At 43.0% G+C, this 15318-nt stretch overlaps 1 protein-coding gene and 1 long non-coding RNA gene across 2 annotated transcripts in view; one reads left to right on the forward strand and one right to left on the reverse strand.

The window, feature by feature from the left end:
- The window catches only part of LOC135057133 (oocyte zinc finger protein XlCOF7.1-like), a 352188-nt gene that overhangs the window by 246547 nt on the left and 90323 nt on the right, over positions 1–15318 (reverse strand). The gene's annotated exons all lie outside the window — the stretch shown is intronic.
- On the forward strand, positions 5955–10303 carry LOC135054662 (uncharacterized). Its single transcript, XR_010243548.1, has 4 exons — positions 5955–6436; positions 6746–6767; positions 8059–8688; positions 10121–10303. It is a non-coding gene; the product is annotated as an uncharacterized LOC135054662 (long non-coding RNA).

A 15318-nucleotide genomic window follows, 5' to 3' on the forward strand; every position in this document is an offset into this window, starting at 1 on the left:
CAGTGGATAAGGCCTTAACGCGCTTGTCCAAAAAGGTAGCACTACCGTCCCCCGATACGGCGGCCCTAAAGGATCCTGCGGATCGTAGGCAGGAATCTACCTTAAAATCAATTTATGCGACTACGGGAGCCCTGCTCAGACCTGCAGTAGCGTCGGCATGGGTAGGTAGCGCAATTGCAGCTTGGGCTGATAACTTATAATCTGACATTGGCACCTTAGACAAGGATAGTATTGTGTTGAGCTTAGGTCACATCAAGGACGTAGCATTATATATGAGAGAAGCTGCGAGAGATATTGGGCTTTTGGGATCAAAAGCTAATGCCATGGCAGTTTCTGCTAGAAGGTCTCTGTGGACCCGTCAATGGACAGGTGATGCTGACTCAAAGAGATATATGGAGGCTTTACATTACAAGGGTGAACTTTTATTTGAGGACGGCCTCGCGGACCTGGTTTCCACAGCTACCGCGGGTAAGTTTTCTTTTTTGCCTTACGTTCCCCCACAGCAAAAGAAAACTCCTCAACACCAGATGCAGTCCTTTCGTACCTTTTATGTAAGGAGCTGACACTGTCACGTAATTCCTTCCATAAGTCCATCCACACAGGTGTCGATCCCGCAGGGGGTGACATCACATTCACAGGCATTTGCTCCACCTCCACATCATTTTCCTCACCATACATGTCGACACAGCAGTACCGACACACCGCACACACACACAGGGAATGCTCTGACAGAGAACAGGACCCCACAAAGCCCTTTGGGGAGACAGAGGGAGAGTATGCCAGCACATACCAGAGCGCTATATACCACAGGGATATCACCTATAAAGAGTGTTTTCCCTTATAGCTGCATTATGGCCCTCATTCCGAGTTGATCGCTAAGAGTCATCGCATCGCAAATGTCCGAAATGTAAGTATCTGCGCATGCGCAAATGCGTGATTACGCATGCGCGAAGACATACGTACGACAACTGTGCAAAATTACTTTGGACAAAAAAAGCCGTAACTGCCAAACGAAAACAAGGAGTGGCGTGGGCGTGGCGGAGGCGAGACTTCGCAATGCTCCGACATGGGCGTGAAAGTGGGCGTACTGTGTGGGAGTATGCAACTTGCAATGGGCGTGTTTTTCGCACATAAACTTTGTCGCTGTTAAAACTAACATAGGAAACCGTAGCAACATTCACGCAGCAGCAGAGTAGGTCTGCAGTTACTCTACATTTGCGAAGTACTGGTACAAGTGTTGTATGCAGTAATTAGCAGTTAATTGGAGAGCACATTCATCTGATGTTCAATTACTTGTTAATTACTGAGCCCATGAAAGTTACCAACCAGCAATTGACTGAACACACATTACATGTTTATTCTACTCACATATTAATCTCACACACTGTTAAATAAGGTTGTTATTTGTGTTTAACTTGGTGTGTAAGCATTGTGCAGAAATGTTTGAATGTGTGTTAGACTACTAAATACAAACAAGTTACATTTTTATTTAAAGTTAGATAATTCTGCAACATTCTGATCAATTAACCAACACCCACATAATGCCGCATACACTATGATTTATTTTTCAAAGTCACAATAATATAGGTTTTTAACATCTGTCAATGTTTTCAATGATGTCATGTTGTCCAAAGATATTTTATCAAGTTGTCGTGTCTGTTTTATTAATATGGACATTAAAGTGTGGTGCAAAACATACCTTTTTTTTTTATTAAAAAAAAATTTGAAGGAGAATTAGCAGATTGGTCACCAAGTGTCTATATGTTGACATAATATTTTAGTAAGTAAGATTTTGCTAATGCATTACCTTCAAGAAATTGCACACATTTTGAAATTATATTTTTTATTTCAGAAATAATATGATCCAACATTTAAACATGGCTCCACATGAGTCTCACAGGCAGAGATAGACCAAGCACCAAGCAGATGGCACTGACAAATTATATTGCAGAACTCAGTACTCTGCAAATTTCTGCTTCTGACAAAAGTATCTTATAAAATCATAAATTCAACATATTTCACACCCTGCCACACAAAAATGTGACACAAACTGAGAAATAATTAGTATCCACCACACAAACACAACAATACACAGCACACTAGTGAGAGGAAGATGGCTCTGTTGTTTTTTAAAAGAAACTCACAGGCTACAATTCCTCCAAACAGAAAAAAAGACATTTCACTAAGAGGGAGTGATCCATTCTGGCCACACAAGCCAAGTCCAAAATAACATAGAGGCAACTACAAAAACATGGGTGCTGCCCATCTGGAGAGACATCACTTTCTTCTTTTTGGCCCCGCCTGAGGCTGATCTTCTTTGCTTGGTCTGCGGAGTGACCTTCGTTGGGCCTGCCCAGTGTCCTGTTCTTCCTGGGCAGGGGCAGGGGAGGGAGCCGATGTGGTTGGCTCTCTGCCACTGTGGGCAAGGGAGACAGCGATGGCCTGGAGCCCTTGCAAGATGTTAGTTGCAAGGCTTTGGTTTGAGGAGGCCAGTTGTTCTTGGGCCTGCCTGATCTCTGCCAGACTTTGGCAGAGTTGAGCAACACCTTGCTCAACACAGGTTCGGATCTCAGTGAGCCGGACAGTTATCTGGCTTACCTCCCGGATGACCCCGTCTTGAAATGTGTTTAGGCTCTCACCATACCTAGCAATTTCAAGCAGGATCTCCGGGATAGCAGAGGGTTGGGTGGGGGGGCCAGTAGGAACCTGCATAGGTGGGTTTTGTTGGCCCACACTGGCAGACCCACTAGGTCCCTCCACCTCAGCCTCAACCACATAACCGGCCTGTGACTCAAACTGTTCACCCCCCTGTGCTGTGTTTTGTGGCAAGCAAATAGAAGAATGTGTGGGGGAAAAGTTGGAGTCAAAATTAGTTTAAGATTATTAATACAGTTCAAATTTCAGACAAATACATGTGTAAACTTACCTTCCAAGTCATGTCCCGTCACAATCTCAGGCAGGTCCGTGTCCATATGAGACACCCCTTGGCCCTCCTCATAACTCACACAGGCCATCGCCATCTCCTCCAAGTCAGTATACTCCACAGCGACAGGTGGTCCCCCCCCTGTTGCCCTTGAGGCATTCCACTCCGCAGCCCTCTTTGCCTTCAGGCGGGATTTGAAGTCGGCCCACCTACATAAATATTGTGAAAGAGGGAAAAAGTTGAGTCTTCTTATTGTTCAAAGTAAATATCTAGCACACATGTTCTGCTTGTGTTTGCTAGACATAACATGACATGTAACTACATTTTTTAGGCAACTTAGCACAGAAAAAGGATTGTCAAGATGCACTTACCGTCGTCTCACTTCCTGTGATGTTCTGACGACAGAGCCAACTTCATTCACAGATTTTGTGATGTCTCTCCAGATGCGTTCTTTGGAAGCAGCCCCCATGTTTTTGGGGCCCCTATGTATTTTGGACATGGCCTGCGTGACCAAGACACGCAACTCCCTCTTAGTGAATGCAGGCTGTCTTTTTTTCCGTCTGGAGGTAGCCTGTGAGGTTTCTTCAGGTTGGTCATCTCCATCTTCCTCCTCACTAGCAGCTTCTGTCTGCTGTGTTTGTGTGGCTAAAGTCAATTCTCCCTCAGTTTGCTCACTATGTGTGTGTGGCAGGGTATCCACACTCAATTCTTGAGGTTCAGAAGCAGAAATTTGCAGAGTACTAGGTCCTGCATTAACCTCCGCAGAGGCGTATTCTAACAAGCGCCTTTGACACTCTATCCGTTGTTTCTGCAATGCCATCTGCTGCTCTGCAATGCGGTCTATCTCTGCTGCGATTTGCTCACGAGAAGCCATGTTTGTGATGACGTGTGTACGCCGAGGTGTGTGCGCTTATATACCTACGTGCGACTCGTTAATTCACACAGGTGTACACTGTTATTCTGTTGAATGATTGCACTGCTTATTTAAGGGCCTACTGTGCATGCTGTAAGTGTTGGTAGTTTGGCGTTTGAGTTGTTGGCTTGTGCGGGAAGGTGATAGTGGAATTGGCAGAGTGAGTAATTGTCAAGCATACCTTTGTCCTTTTCTTTGCGTTTTGAATATAGGCAGTCATTTTTTGTGTGTATTTTCGTTTGTGAGTATTCTGTTTTTTGTAAAATTTTTTTGTGTTTGCAAGTTTTTGTAATACATTTTAATGTTTTAATTTTTATAACACATATATATTTTGCAAGTCCATTTGTGAAAATATTCCCGTGCTTCTTTGTTTTGACTGTCATTAGTGTTCTCTTCTAGGAATCTACTTTTTGGTGAGAAAAACCAATTTTGTCTTTATTTTTGGGTGTGGTCCACAAAAACAAGACTTTATTTCTTTAGGAGCAGGTAAGTGTCGTTGGCCTGTGTTGGAGTTTGTTTGTTGGAAGTGTCTGTATGCTGTTTTTGACTGTCATTTGTGTTCTCTTGTAGGTTTTGTTTTTTTGGTGAGAAAAACCAATTTTGTCTTTATTTTTGGGTGTGGTCCACAAAAACAAGACTTTATTTCTTTAGGAGCAGGTAAGTGTCGTTGGCCTGTGTTGGAGTTTGTTTGTTGGAAGTGTCTGTATGCTGTTTTTGACTGTCATTTGTGTTCTCTTGTAGGTTTTGTTTTTTTGGTGAGAAAAACCAATTTTGACTTTATTTTTGGGTGTGGTCCACAAAAACAAGACTTTATTTCTTTAGGAGCAGGTAAGTGTCGTTGGCCTGTGTTGGAGTTTGTTTGTTGGAAGTGTCTGTATGCTGTTTTTGACTGTCATTTGTGTTCTCTTGTAGGTTTTGTTTTTTTGGTGAGAAAAACCAATTTTGTCTTTATTTTTGGGTGTGGTCCACAAAAACAAGACTTTATTTCTTTAGGAGCAGGTAAGTGTCGTTGGCCTGTGTTGGTGCTTGTTTTTTTTTTTTTTTTTTAATAATTTTTTGTGTAAAGTTTGCTAAACAAAGTGTTTGGGGTTTCCAGGATTGATCTGCAAAGTAGTTTTGGTCTTTCCTGGACTAGGTACTAAATTTCTTATTTTTTTATTTATTTTTTTTTTCAAAAGATTTTTTGCATTAATATATGTTTTTTATATCCAAATATTAAATTTAGTTTTATTTGCTTTTTATTTTTGCATTTTTGACATGAATTCAACACAGAAAAAATGTACGCTCCTGCAGTAAGTTGACACCACAATTGTAAAAACAGTTATTGTGTAAAATTTTGGAAAACTTTGTTTTTTTTTTAATTGACATTTCTTAACATTCTCTCCAAAAAGTGTGTGATGTCAATACATATTGCGGCAGAAGCCCTACCTCCCCAACCCACGCCAGCACTCCCACCCCAACCGCCAGCCCCACAACCACAGCCGGCTCCTCATCAACCAAGGCAACGGAGGCGTGCTAGGCCACCAATTTTCAGAACCCGTGTCATACTTTTTGGGATGCCAGATGATGTGGTGGTGCGTAGATACCGGCTGCCACCACATCTAATCCTAGACACTCTCTCCATAATAGAGAGTGATCTGGAGTCTGAAATTCGGTATCCTACAGCAATACCACCATTGACACAATTCCTTGCAGTGTTACATTTTTTGGCCACAGGATCATTCCAGCATGTTGTTGGAGACCTGGTTGGCATGTCGCAGGGCCAGTTCAGTAAGGTCCTGCGACGTGTCTGCCAGGCTTTCATCAAGCGTGTTAAGCAATTTATTGCTATGCCTTTGGATGTTGGTGCCCTAGATGTGGTGAAGCGGCAATTTGCGGAAGGTGGTAGTCGCTTCCCACATGTTATTGGGGTTGTGGATGGCACACATGTTGCTATTCAGCCACCAAGACATAATGAAGAAATTTATAGAAACAGGAAACTGTTTCATTCTCTGAATGTAATGGTTGTTTGTGGGCCATCCCTCCAGATCCTTTCCCTGAACGCAAAGTTTACAGGAAGTTCCCATGATGCGTATGTCATTAGACAATCAGGGATATGGCAGAGATTAAGATCAAGTCAACGACCAGACATGTGGTTATTGGGTGAGTTGTTGCTCAAATTTTTTAGTTAAAAAGTAACAACAATATATGAAATTTGAGATCTAAAATGTGGCTCTTATTCCAACAGGAGACCGTGGATATCCTTGCACCCCCTGGCTCATGACTCCTTACCGTAATCCCAGGCCAGGACCACAGATGGCATTTAACTCCGCGCTTACTGCCACTAGGCAGCTGGTGGAGCGCACAATTGGTGTCCTGAAAGGGCGCTTTCGTGTGCTCCACCGCACGGGTGGCGACATCATGTATTCGCCGGAGATGGCAAGTAAAATAGTGGTCCTGTGCGCAATACTCCATAATATCGCGGTAAGGAGTAGTGTTGAGCTTCCTCAGGCAGAGGAATTGCCTGATGAGGAGCCAGGGGTTGTGCCACGCTTCGGTGGGGGGAGTGTGACACGGAGGGGGAGCCAAGTGAGGGCAAGAATCGTAGCAGAACATTTCAGGTATAGTGTTTTTCCCATTTATATTTGCACAAATAATACAACCCAGTATGCTTATGTATTTTTAAACATGATTGCATTTAGTATGTTCTTGTAAAGTGATTGGGGAATGCTGTTGTTGTGTTTGAATGGTTTTTTCTTTTTAAACATAAAAAACAAAAACACGTTAAGCTGACAATGTTTATGTAATAATTTAAATACTGTAATGTTAATAAATAGTGTCCTTATTTATTTTATATCCTCAAATCCTGATTATGTAAACAAACACACAAACAAATGATACTCAATGTTTGACACTTTGTGACTGTCCAGCTGAATGATCACACGACCTGTGGTGAGTACACAGATATGTTTAGTAATTTTCAGTAAAGTCTGTCTCTGTGTGTTTTATCTAATTGTTTCTAACAAACATTTTCGCTTCTGCTAATGCGAATTTCCGCTCGTGCAAAATAACACTCTGCTCTTCACAGCATTGCAAAGATCAATAAAGTTATTAGAAATGACATATTTTTGGCCAATCACATGCTACCAGACACTATAAATATATGCCCAAATAAGGAAAACGCCATTGCCATGATGCGTGCAGCACCGTTCTCCAGGCGGGAGCTCCGCGTGCTGGTGGCGGTGATGGACCGCCGCGTAGGCCGCGTTGGGCGCTTCATCCCCAATCGGGTGAAGCGCGAGGCCTACGCGGAGGTCCGCCGCCTGCTGCGGACTCGCGTCCGCAGCAGGCGGACAATCATCCAGCTGGAGAGGCGCTGGAGTGATCTCCGCAGGCGGACTCCAGATCTGTTGGCGGAGATCCGCCAGCAAATCCGTGCTCTCCATACACGAAGTAAGTTACATTACATACGATTTTTAGCTTAAAATGTGCTAATGTTTGCTTGTTTTTCTTTGTTTCCGACGCATTGTTGAAAACCATTGTGCAAAACCATGTGCACTGCAGGGGAAGCATATGTAACATGTGCAGAGTGTGTAAGATTGTGGTGGTGTGTGTTAAAGCATTTTTTAAATTTGCAGTGTTAAAATAAAACAGGCTGGATTTTCCATGCCCATAATTTCTAAACACACCCAAATCTAACTCTCTCTGCACATGTTATATATGCAACCCCTGCAGAGCACATGCTTTTGGCCAAATGCTAAATAAATTCCTGCTGTAATCCCCTTGGAATTACCAAGATTTTACAGTAAGTGGTAGGCTAATTGCATCCTTCAGTGTATTTTTTTGGAAATTAGGACAGTGTGTGTGGTTAGGGAAAACAGTACTGACTGTAGTAAAGTGACACGAAACAAGTGCATGTTTTCAAGAAATAAGAAGCAGCCTGGAAACTGGTCCAAAATACTGGATCAGTGCTGGCTATATAATAAGGTGCCTTGAATACTAATCTGGTGATGGTGCCTAGACCAATCACTATGACTCAATGGACTAGATTAAGGAATGAGCTTCAAAGTTCACGTTTGGAAACATTTTATTTGCCGTGGCCAACATGAAGAGGATCTTAACATGTTTGAGTTTCAAAATAAAATATATTAAAAAAAAAATATGTAACAGAACATTGATATGAACAAATGAATACTATGTAATTTTGCATAATTTAACAATGTTTACAATATTTACATTCTAGGACAACAACAACGGCACAACTCCCCACCCCCTTCCCCTTCCCACTCACCCTCCCCTTCTCACTCCCCCTCCCCTTCTCATTCCCCCTCCCCTTCTCACTCCCCCTCCCCTTCACAGTCCCCCTCCCCTTCTCACTCCCCCTCCCCTTCACAGTCCCCCTCAGCTTCCCAGTCCCCATCATCTTCCCAGTCCACCTCATCTTCCAAGGCCCCCTCATCTTCCCTGGCCCACTCCACTTTCCATTCCCCTTCTCACCACACCTCTCCATCTCTTTCTGGGACCCCTTCTCCTCCTTCCCATACCCCTTCTCCTTCATCTTCGTCATCCCCATCTGAACCCCCCTCACCCTCTATTGCCTTACATTTCTCTCCACCCCCCTCGCCCTCGCAATCAGACCCCCCCTCTGAAATTGTTGCTCCAATCCAGCCTCCTTCCCCAATCCCTCCTCCTTCCCCAATCCCTCCTCCTTCCCCAATCCATCCTCCTTCCCCAATCCCTCCTCCTTCCCCAATCCCTCCTCCTTTCACCATCCCTCAGCCGGCTTCACCGATCATGCCAAGCTCACCACCCAGTGAATGGGCACAGGAAGCCCCTGACGAACATTCCGGGAGTCAGGATGTTGCCGTGGAAAGTAAGTTTTGTTTTGGTGTCGAAATGATTACCCACTTACACTTACAATGCCAAAACATGCAGGGTTGTACTGTTTGAATTCTTGTCCCCAGGACAAAATTTGGATATTTTCATCATGGTGTACATGTTGCCTTTACATATTTGTGAGTGTCATTATATGTACAGTGTGTATGTGTGCAATATTTTGTGTGTCCACTCTAGGTTGACACTCATTAGGTAGCCAGGGTTGGCAGGACAACAGGGTTTATATGTGTTAGTTTTGAAGGCCAACAGTTAGACCTGAGTGGAGTTTAGTATGTTGTTGTCGATTTACACTTGGGCCTGTGTAGTCAGAAAATTTTAACTTACAAAACACATGCTTCACTTTGTTATGTAGACTAATGACACACTGATTTGTGGTGGGAAAGTTACATTCACAAAATGAAAAAACATTCAAATAAACCCTGTTTGCACTTATTTAGTAAGGGCAGCTTTCAGGGAGTGTGGGAATGCTATGATATGGTGGCCTTCGGAAGATATTGATATGCAGTGTGAGGAGGCAGGACCAAACCCCTTTTAAATAATGCCACAAATAAAGGATGTGAATGAATGGCAACATGGTGTAACAGTGTTGAAGATGGAACATAGGGGTTAAAATCCAAGATGTTTGCATGCCGGACAAATTTTAGCAGTTGGGCCAAACCATGTGCACTGCAGGGGAGGCAGATATAACATGTGCAGAGAGAGTTAGATGTGATTGGGTAATTTTGATTCTGTGCAGGGTAAATACTGGCTGCTTTATTTTTAATGTGCTAATTAGATAGAAGATTGAACACATCCCACCCAAATCTAACTCTCTCTGCACATGTTATATCTGCCTCCCCTGCAGTGCAAATGGTTTGGAGCAACTACTTAAATTTTTAAAGCTGCAATCAACTTGGAATTACCACCATAACTTTAACATGGGATGTTGCCCAGAACAAACAATACAATTAATCTTGACTATTGGGGAACAACTTCTACAAGTTATTAAATTTATTTAGCCTTGTTTGCTATGGCCAACGCTACATCTTACAATGAAATCACATAGGAGCAAATGTAGGCCATGCTCTTTACAATTGGAATAAGTCACACAAAAAAACTGAGCATGCTGGCTTTTTTTAAGGCTAATGATTGAACCCTAAAACAGTCATGATGTATCAACTTTGCCATTAAGCAGGCCTGTCCAAACTGCGCAACTGCAACTGTAGAAAAACTACACATCCCAGCATGCCCTTACACAGGTTTTTCATTCCCTGGCACCAAAACTGAGTCAACGACTGCTGGTATATGTAGTTTCACACAAGCAGGAGGAATGCAGTTTGGACCTGCATGCATTAAAGTGTGCTTTGTGCCTTGCTAGGCTAATAAGCAATGTGAGTAAGTTAGTAATGTTTGTTATCTCTTAATTACAGATGTTGCCGTTGGAGATCCAACATCCTTGCAGGATATAGTTTGCAGTATGAGGCGCCATCTCCAGGCCTTGGTGGGGCTTTTGGACGCCATGCAAAAATTTTGTTAATTTTATGATTATAATTAAAAATATTATAAAAAATGATAATATCAGTATTCCACTTTTAAAAAAAAATAAACTAATAAATTTAAAAACTTCAGCGGCTCTTTATTATTTAGTCATGCAATAAAGGAACAGCAGATTGCAGAACAAACATTTCTTACCTTAAACATTTCAAACATCTAACGTAAGTTATTTTAAATCAACAACTAAAACATGTTATTGGCTTTTTAAACATGCATACACCTTCATTCACATACAAAAACTCTACTTTAATAAATTCTACAAACACATTAGACCAAGCACATTGCAAACATCTATATTTATATTAAACATGTAAATAAAAGGAGGTTATTTTATGGCTACAAAGTGTTTTTCTGGGATTTCAACAAATACTTAATTGATCATGACCATTTCAATTAATTCACTAATTGGATTTGTTATTGAGGAGGGCTTGTGGACTTTGATTTGGAAGGTGTTAGTCCACTTAATAGTATAAAAACAAATTGTGGTGCGTTTTTCAGCAAAAGTGATCACTTTAACTGAAAAATGTGTAAATATACTACAACTTAGTATTTGTACGAAGAAGTATGTGTTTATGCGATGGGTTCGCATTGCTGCGAGGATTTCGCATTGTTGCGATGTCATTTGCCGTACGCCCACTTTGTGTAATAATGCGTGCGAATGTGCTAAAATACGTTGGGGGCGGATGTTCGCAAATTTACTACATTAACGCAACTTTACTAATAGGCTGTGCGAACGAAAAACTTAGCGAACAACTCGGAATGAGGGCCTATATTACTATACTGCGCCTAATTTTGTGCCCCCATCTCTTTTTTAACCTTTCTGTAGTGCAGGACTACAGGGGAGAGCCAGGGAGCGATCCTTCCAGCAGAGCTGTGAGGGAAAATGGCGCCAGTGTGCTGAGGGAGATGGCTCCGCCCCTTTCTCGGCTGGCTTTCTCCCGCTATTTTAATAATTCTGGCAGGGTTTTTTTTTACACCTATATAGCCCCTGGGGCTATATATGGTGTTAGTTTGCCAGCTAAGGTGTTATTTATTGCTGCTCAGGGCTCCCCCCCCCCCAGCGCCCTGCACCCATCAGTGACCGCAGTGTGTGGTGTGCATGAGGAGCAATGGCGCACAGCTGCAGTGCTGTGCGCTACCTTGGAGAAGACAGAAGTCTTCAGCCGCCGATTTTCCGGACCTTCTTGCTTCTGGCTCTGTAAGGGGGGCGGAGGCGCGGCTCCGGGAACGGACGACGAGGTCGGGTCCTGTGTGCGATCCCTCTGGAGCTAATGGTGTCCAGTAGCCTAAGAAGCCCAAACTACCACTATTTAGGTAGGTTCGCTTCTTCTCCCCTTAGTCCCTCGTTGCAGTGAGCCTGTTGCCAGCAGGTCTCACTGTAAAATAAAAAACCTAAACTATACTTTCTTTCTAGGAGCTCAGGAGAGCCCCTAGTGTGCATCCAGCTCGGCCGGGCACAGAAATCTAACTGAGGCTTGGAGGAGGGTCATAGGGGTAGGAGCCAGTGCACACCAGATAGTCCTAAATCTTTCTTTAGATGTGCCCAGTCTCCTGCGGAGCCGTCTATTCCCCATGGTCCTTACGAAGTCCCCAGCATCCACTAGGACGTCAGAGAAACAGAGGCACTGTTTGTCCTTTATGCAGCCAACAAGGTTGGCGCACCTGCTTCTAAGCAGAAATTGCACGCTGGATCTGTAACACGTTTCAGCAAGCTCATTCTACGGCTGGATTGCAGTTACCAAATTCGGTAAAAGCCCATTCCACTAGGAAGGTGGCCTCTTCTTGGGCGGACATAAGAGAATATAAGATTTTAAACCTACCGGTAAATCTTTTTCTTCTTATCCGTAGAGGATGCTGGGCGCCCGTCCCAGTGCGGACAAATTCTGCAAGGTTTGTATATAGTTATTGCTTACATAAGGGTTATGTTACAGTTGAGTTCAGTCTCTGGCTGATACTGTTTTGTTCATGCTGTTAACTGGTTTATTACATACCATGTTGTACGGTGTGTATGGTGTGGGCTGGTATGTATCTCGCCCTTAGAGTAACAAAAATCCTTTCCTCGTACTGTCCGTCTCCTCTGGGCACAGTCCTGAGGTCTGGAGGAGGGGCATAGAGGGAGGAGCCAGTGCACACCCATTCTAAAGTCTTTGAGTGCCCATGTCTCCTGCGGAGCCGTCTATACCCCATGGTCCTTACGGAGTCCCCAGCTTCCTCTACGGACTAGGAGAAAAAGATTTACCGGTAGGTTTAAAATCTTATTTTTCTTCAGTTTCCTCTTCATCTTTTGCGTTCCCACAGGGGGTACAATACATGGACCTGATTCTCCCAAGGTTTTGAGTGACACCCTGAGTATTTTATCCCAAGCCCTACATGACTGTTTATAGTCCTTTCAGCCTGAGAATGGATCAGTCCTGATACAATATGTTGATGACTTGTGCGCTGATTCATTTGAGTCGTCCCTGGCAGATACAAAACAGTTTCTGTTTCGTCTCTTCCAGACAGGACACAAGGTCTCAAGGGATAAACTGCAGTTGTGTAGCACAAGGGTCAAATACCTGGGACATAGTACTGGTACATGATTTGACAGTTCATACACCACGCGCCGTATTGGTCCTTCAAAGTTCTGCCTGAACCCGGTATGTCTCATCAGCACGATGGCACCAGTATATTACTGCAGTGTGCCTTGTCATGCACAAAGGGTGGAAGATGAGAATACTGGTGAAGGGAAATTTTGTATAGACACTGATATGCATGATGGTATGGAATATCTGAATCAGACCTTTACTACGAGACCAGACATAAGGGACAGCCCATTGGTGAACACAGACCTGATATTTTGTTCTTTTTCTCCTCTAGAGATGGTTTTATCTTTTTTTTTTTTTTTGAGTGATGCTCATGGTACTTTACACTGCAAACACACTACAATTAAATTGAGATGCAAATGTGTGTTCCCTACAGGAAAAGGAGGTCTGGAAGGTGAAGGGGTATGGTCAGGAATCCTCAGGACTCTGGAGAGATGGACAATGTAAGCAGGTGGCCCCCAGGACGTATCTCCCAAGCCTAGCTGAGGTGGCACATGGTCTGACTCACCTAGGATAAGGAAGGTATGTGAAAATTGGTAAGAGCATACTGGCATGCACCAGGGTTCTCTTCTCAGGCAAGCAATGATCTGTCTTACTTGCATGAGGAAGAACATTTGGTACGGTAATACCTACAGAGCCATCCCATACTCCTCCTGCAGACGGACCTTTTTCAGGTAACACAAATCGACTTCGTACAGTTGACATCCTGTAGGAATTTGAATTATGTATTGATGTGCACTGATGTTTTCTCAAACTGGGTAGAGGCATTTCCTGCCGCCACGGATACTGCTGTGTTTACCGTAAAGAAAATTGTGCAGAAATTTGTGTGTGGATATGGTATCCTTAGGAGTAGGAGCAAAGTGATAGCTTGAAACTGGACTATTGTGGTCATAGACACTGCCACTAGTGTTATGTAGCATCGGAACCACTCCCAGATCTCCACTTAATGAATCACCCTCTTTGAATTTTTTTTTTTTTGGAAGACAACCTCATGTCATGATCGATCCGCACAATGATCAGAAATAAGAGACAGCTTTTTAGTTTTTGAAAAAAGAACTTGAAACTGTTGATTGCTGGTATGCCAAATGCTAACTGTCTTGATTGTGAACCAAGAGATTGTGTGATTGTTCTTACGCTCAGGTTGCCTAATAGACAGGTGGGAAGGACCGTACCAAGTTTTGTTGACAGCACGATCCCAGTGAAAGTAGCCGAGAGAGAGAGACTTGGGTCCACGATTCCCATTGCAGGAAAGTCGGTAGTCCGGAAGGAACTCGTAAATGGAGTGAGATCGCAGAAGTATCACCTGAGTCTGTTCCGTGAAGACTGAGAGGCGGCACTGTTGAACACTACCTGAGCATACTAAAGGATTACAGAAAGACCAGTTGTAATTAATTTTCTATGGGCAAGATTTGTTTTGTTCTTTCATTTTTTTCCCGTTGACAAACATTTTTTTCAGGACATTCTATTTTTGTGAGGTTTTCATGAGGAGTCGAGTGTGGAACTGGAACTGGTTCTGGATAAGGAGTGATGTCTTCATAGGATCCCAGGATCAGCCTATCACTTTGTTAAAGCCAGAGAAAAATCAGAGGTCTAGTAGTTACGGAGTTCAGAGGTAACGTGATAGGCTATTGTCTGAGGAATACTGTATTTTTGTAGTTATTGGGACACTATAATTGAAGATGAGTGCATCCAGAGATGTCAGTCTATCAATAAGGCAGCATTTGACAGACATCCATTGAGTGATTAGCACTCACTAGTGGTTAAGGTCTTAAACCAAACAGAATGTTGGATGTGCTCACAGGTACCTCGAAGACCAAATAATGCAGGATTAGTGCCATATTCTTTAGAGTTAGCGGAGGTACTTGAATAACACGAAAAGAGGGATGGGGGGGTGACCGGTGTACAAGGAATATACAGTTGTGTTCATAAATTTACATACCCTAGCAGAATTTGTCAGAAAATATGAATGATTACTCACAAACTTTTATATCACTCATGGTTAGTGGTTGGGTGAAGCCATTTAGTGTCAAAACTGTTTACTCTTTTTAAATCATAATGACAACAGGAACTACCCAAATGACCCTGATCAAAAGTTTACATACCCTGGAGATTTTGGCCTGATAACATGCACACAAGTTGACACAAACAGGTTTGAACGGCAACTAAAGGTAACCATCCTCACCTGTGATCTGTTTGTTTGTAATCAGTGTGTGTGTCTATAAAAGGTCAGTGAGTTTCTGGACTCCTGAAAGACCCTTGCATCTTTCATCCAGTGCTGCACTGACGTGTCTGGATTCTGAATCATGGGGAAAGCAAAAGAGTTGTCAAAGGATCTGCGGGAAAAGGTAATTGAACTGTATAAAACAGGAAAGGGATATAAAAAGATATCCAAGCAATTGAGAATGCCAATCAGCAGTGTTCAAACTCTAATTAATAAGTGGAAAATGAGGGATTCTGTGGAAACCAAATCATGGTCAGGTAGACCAACACAA

The sequence above is a fragment of the Pseudophryne corroboree genome, chromosome 3, assembly GCF_028390025.1.
Source record: "Pseudophryne corroboree isolate aPseCor3 chromosome 3, aPseCor3.hap2, whole genome shotgun sequence".
Lineage (NCBI taxonomy): Eukaryota > Metazoa > Chordata > Amphibia > Anura > Myobatrachidae > Pseudophryne > Pseudophryne corroboree.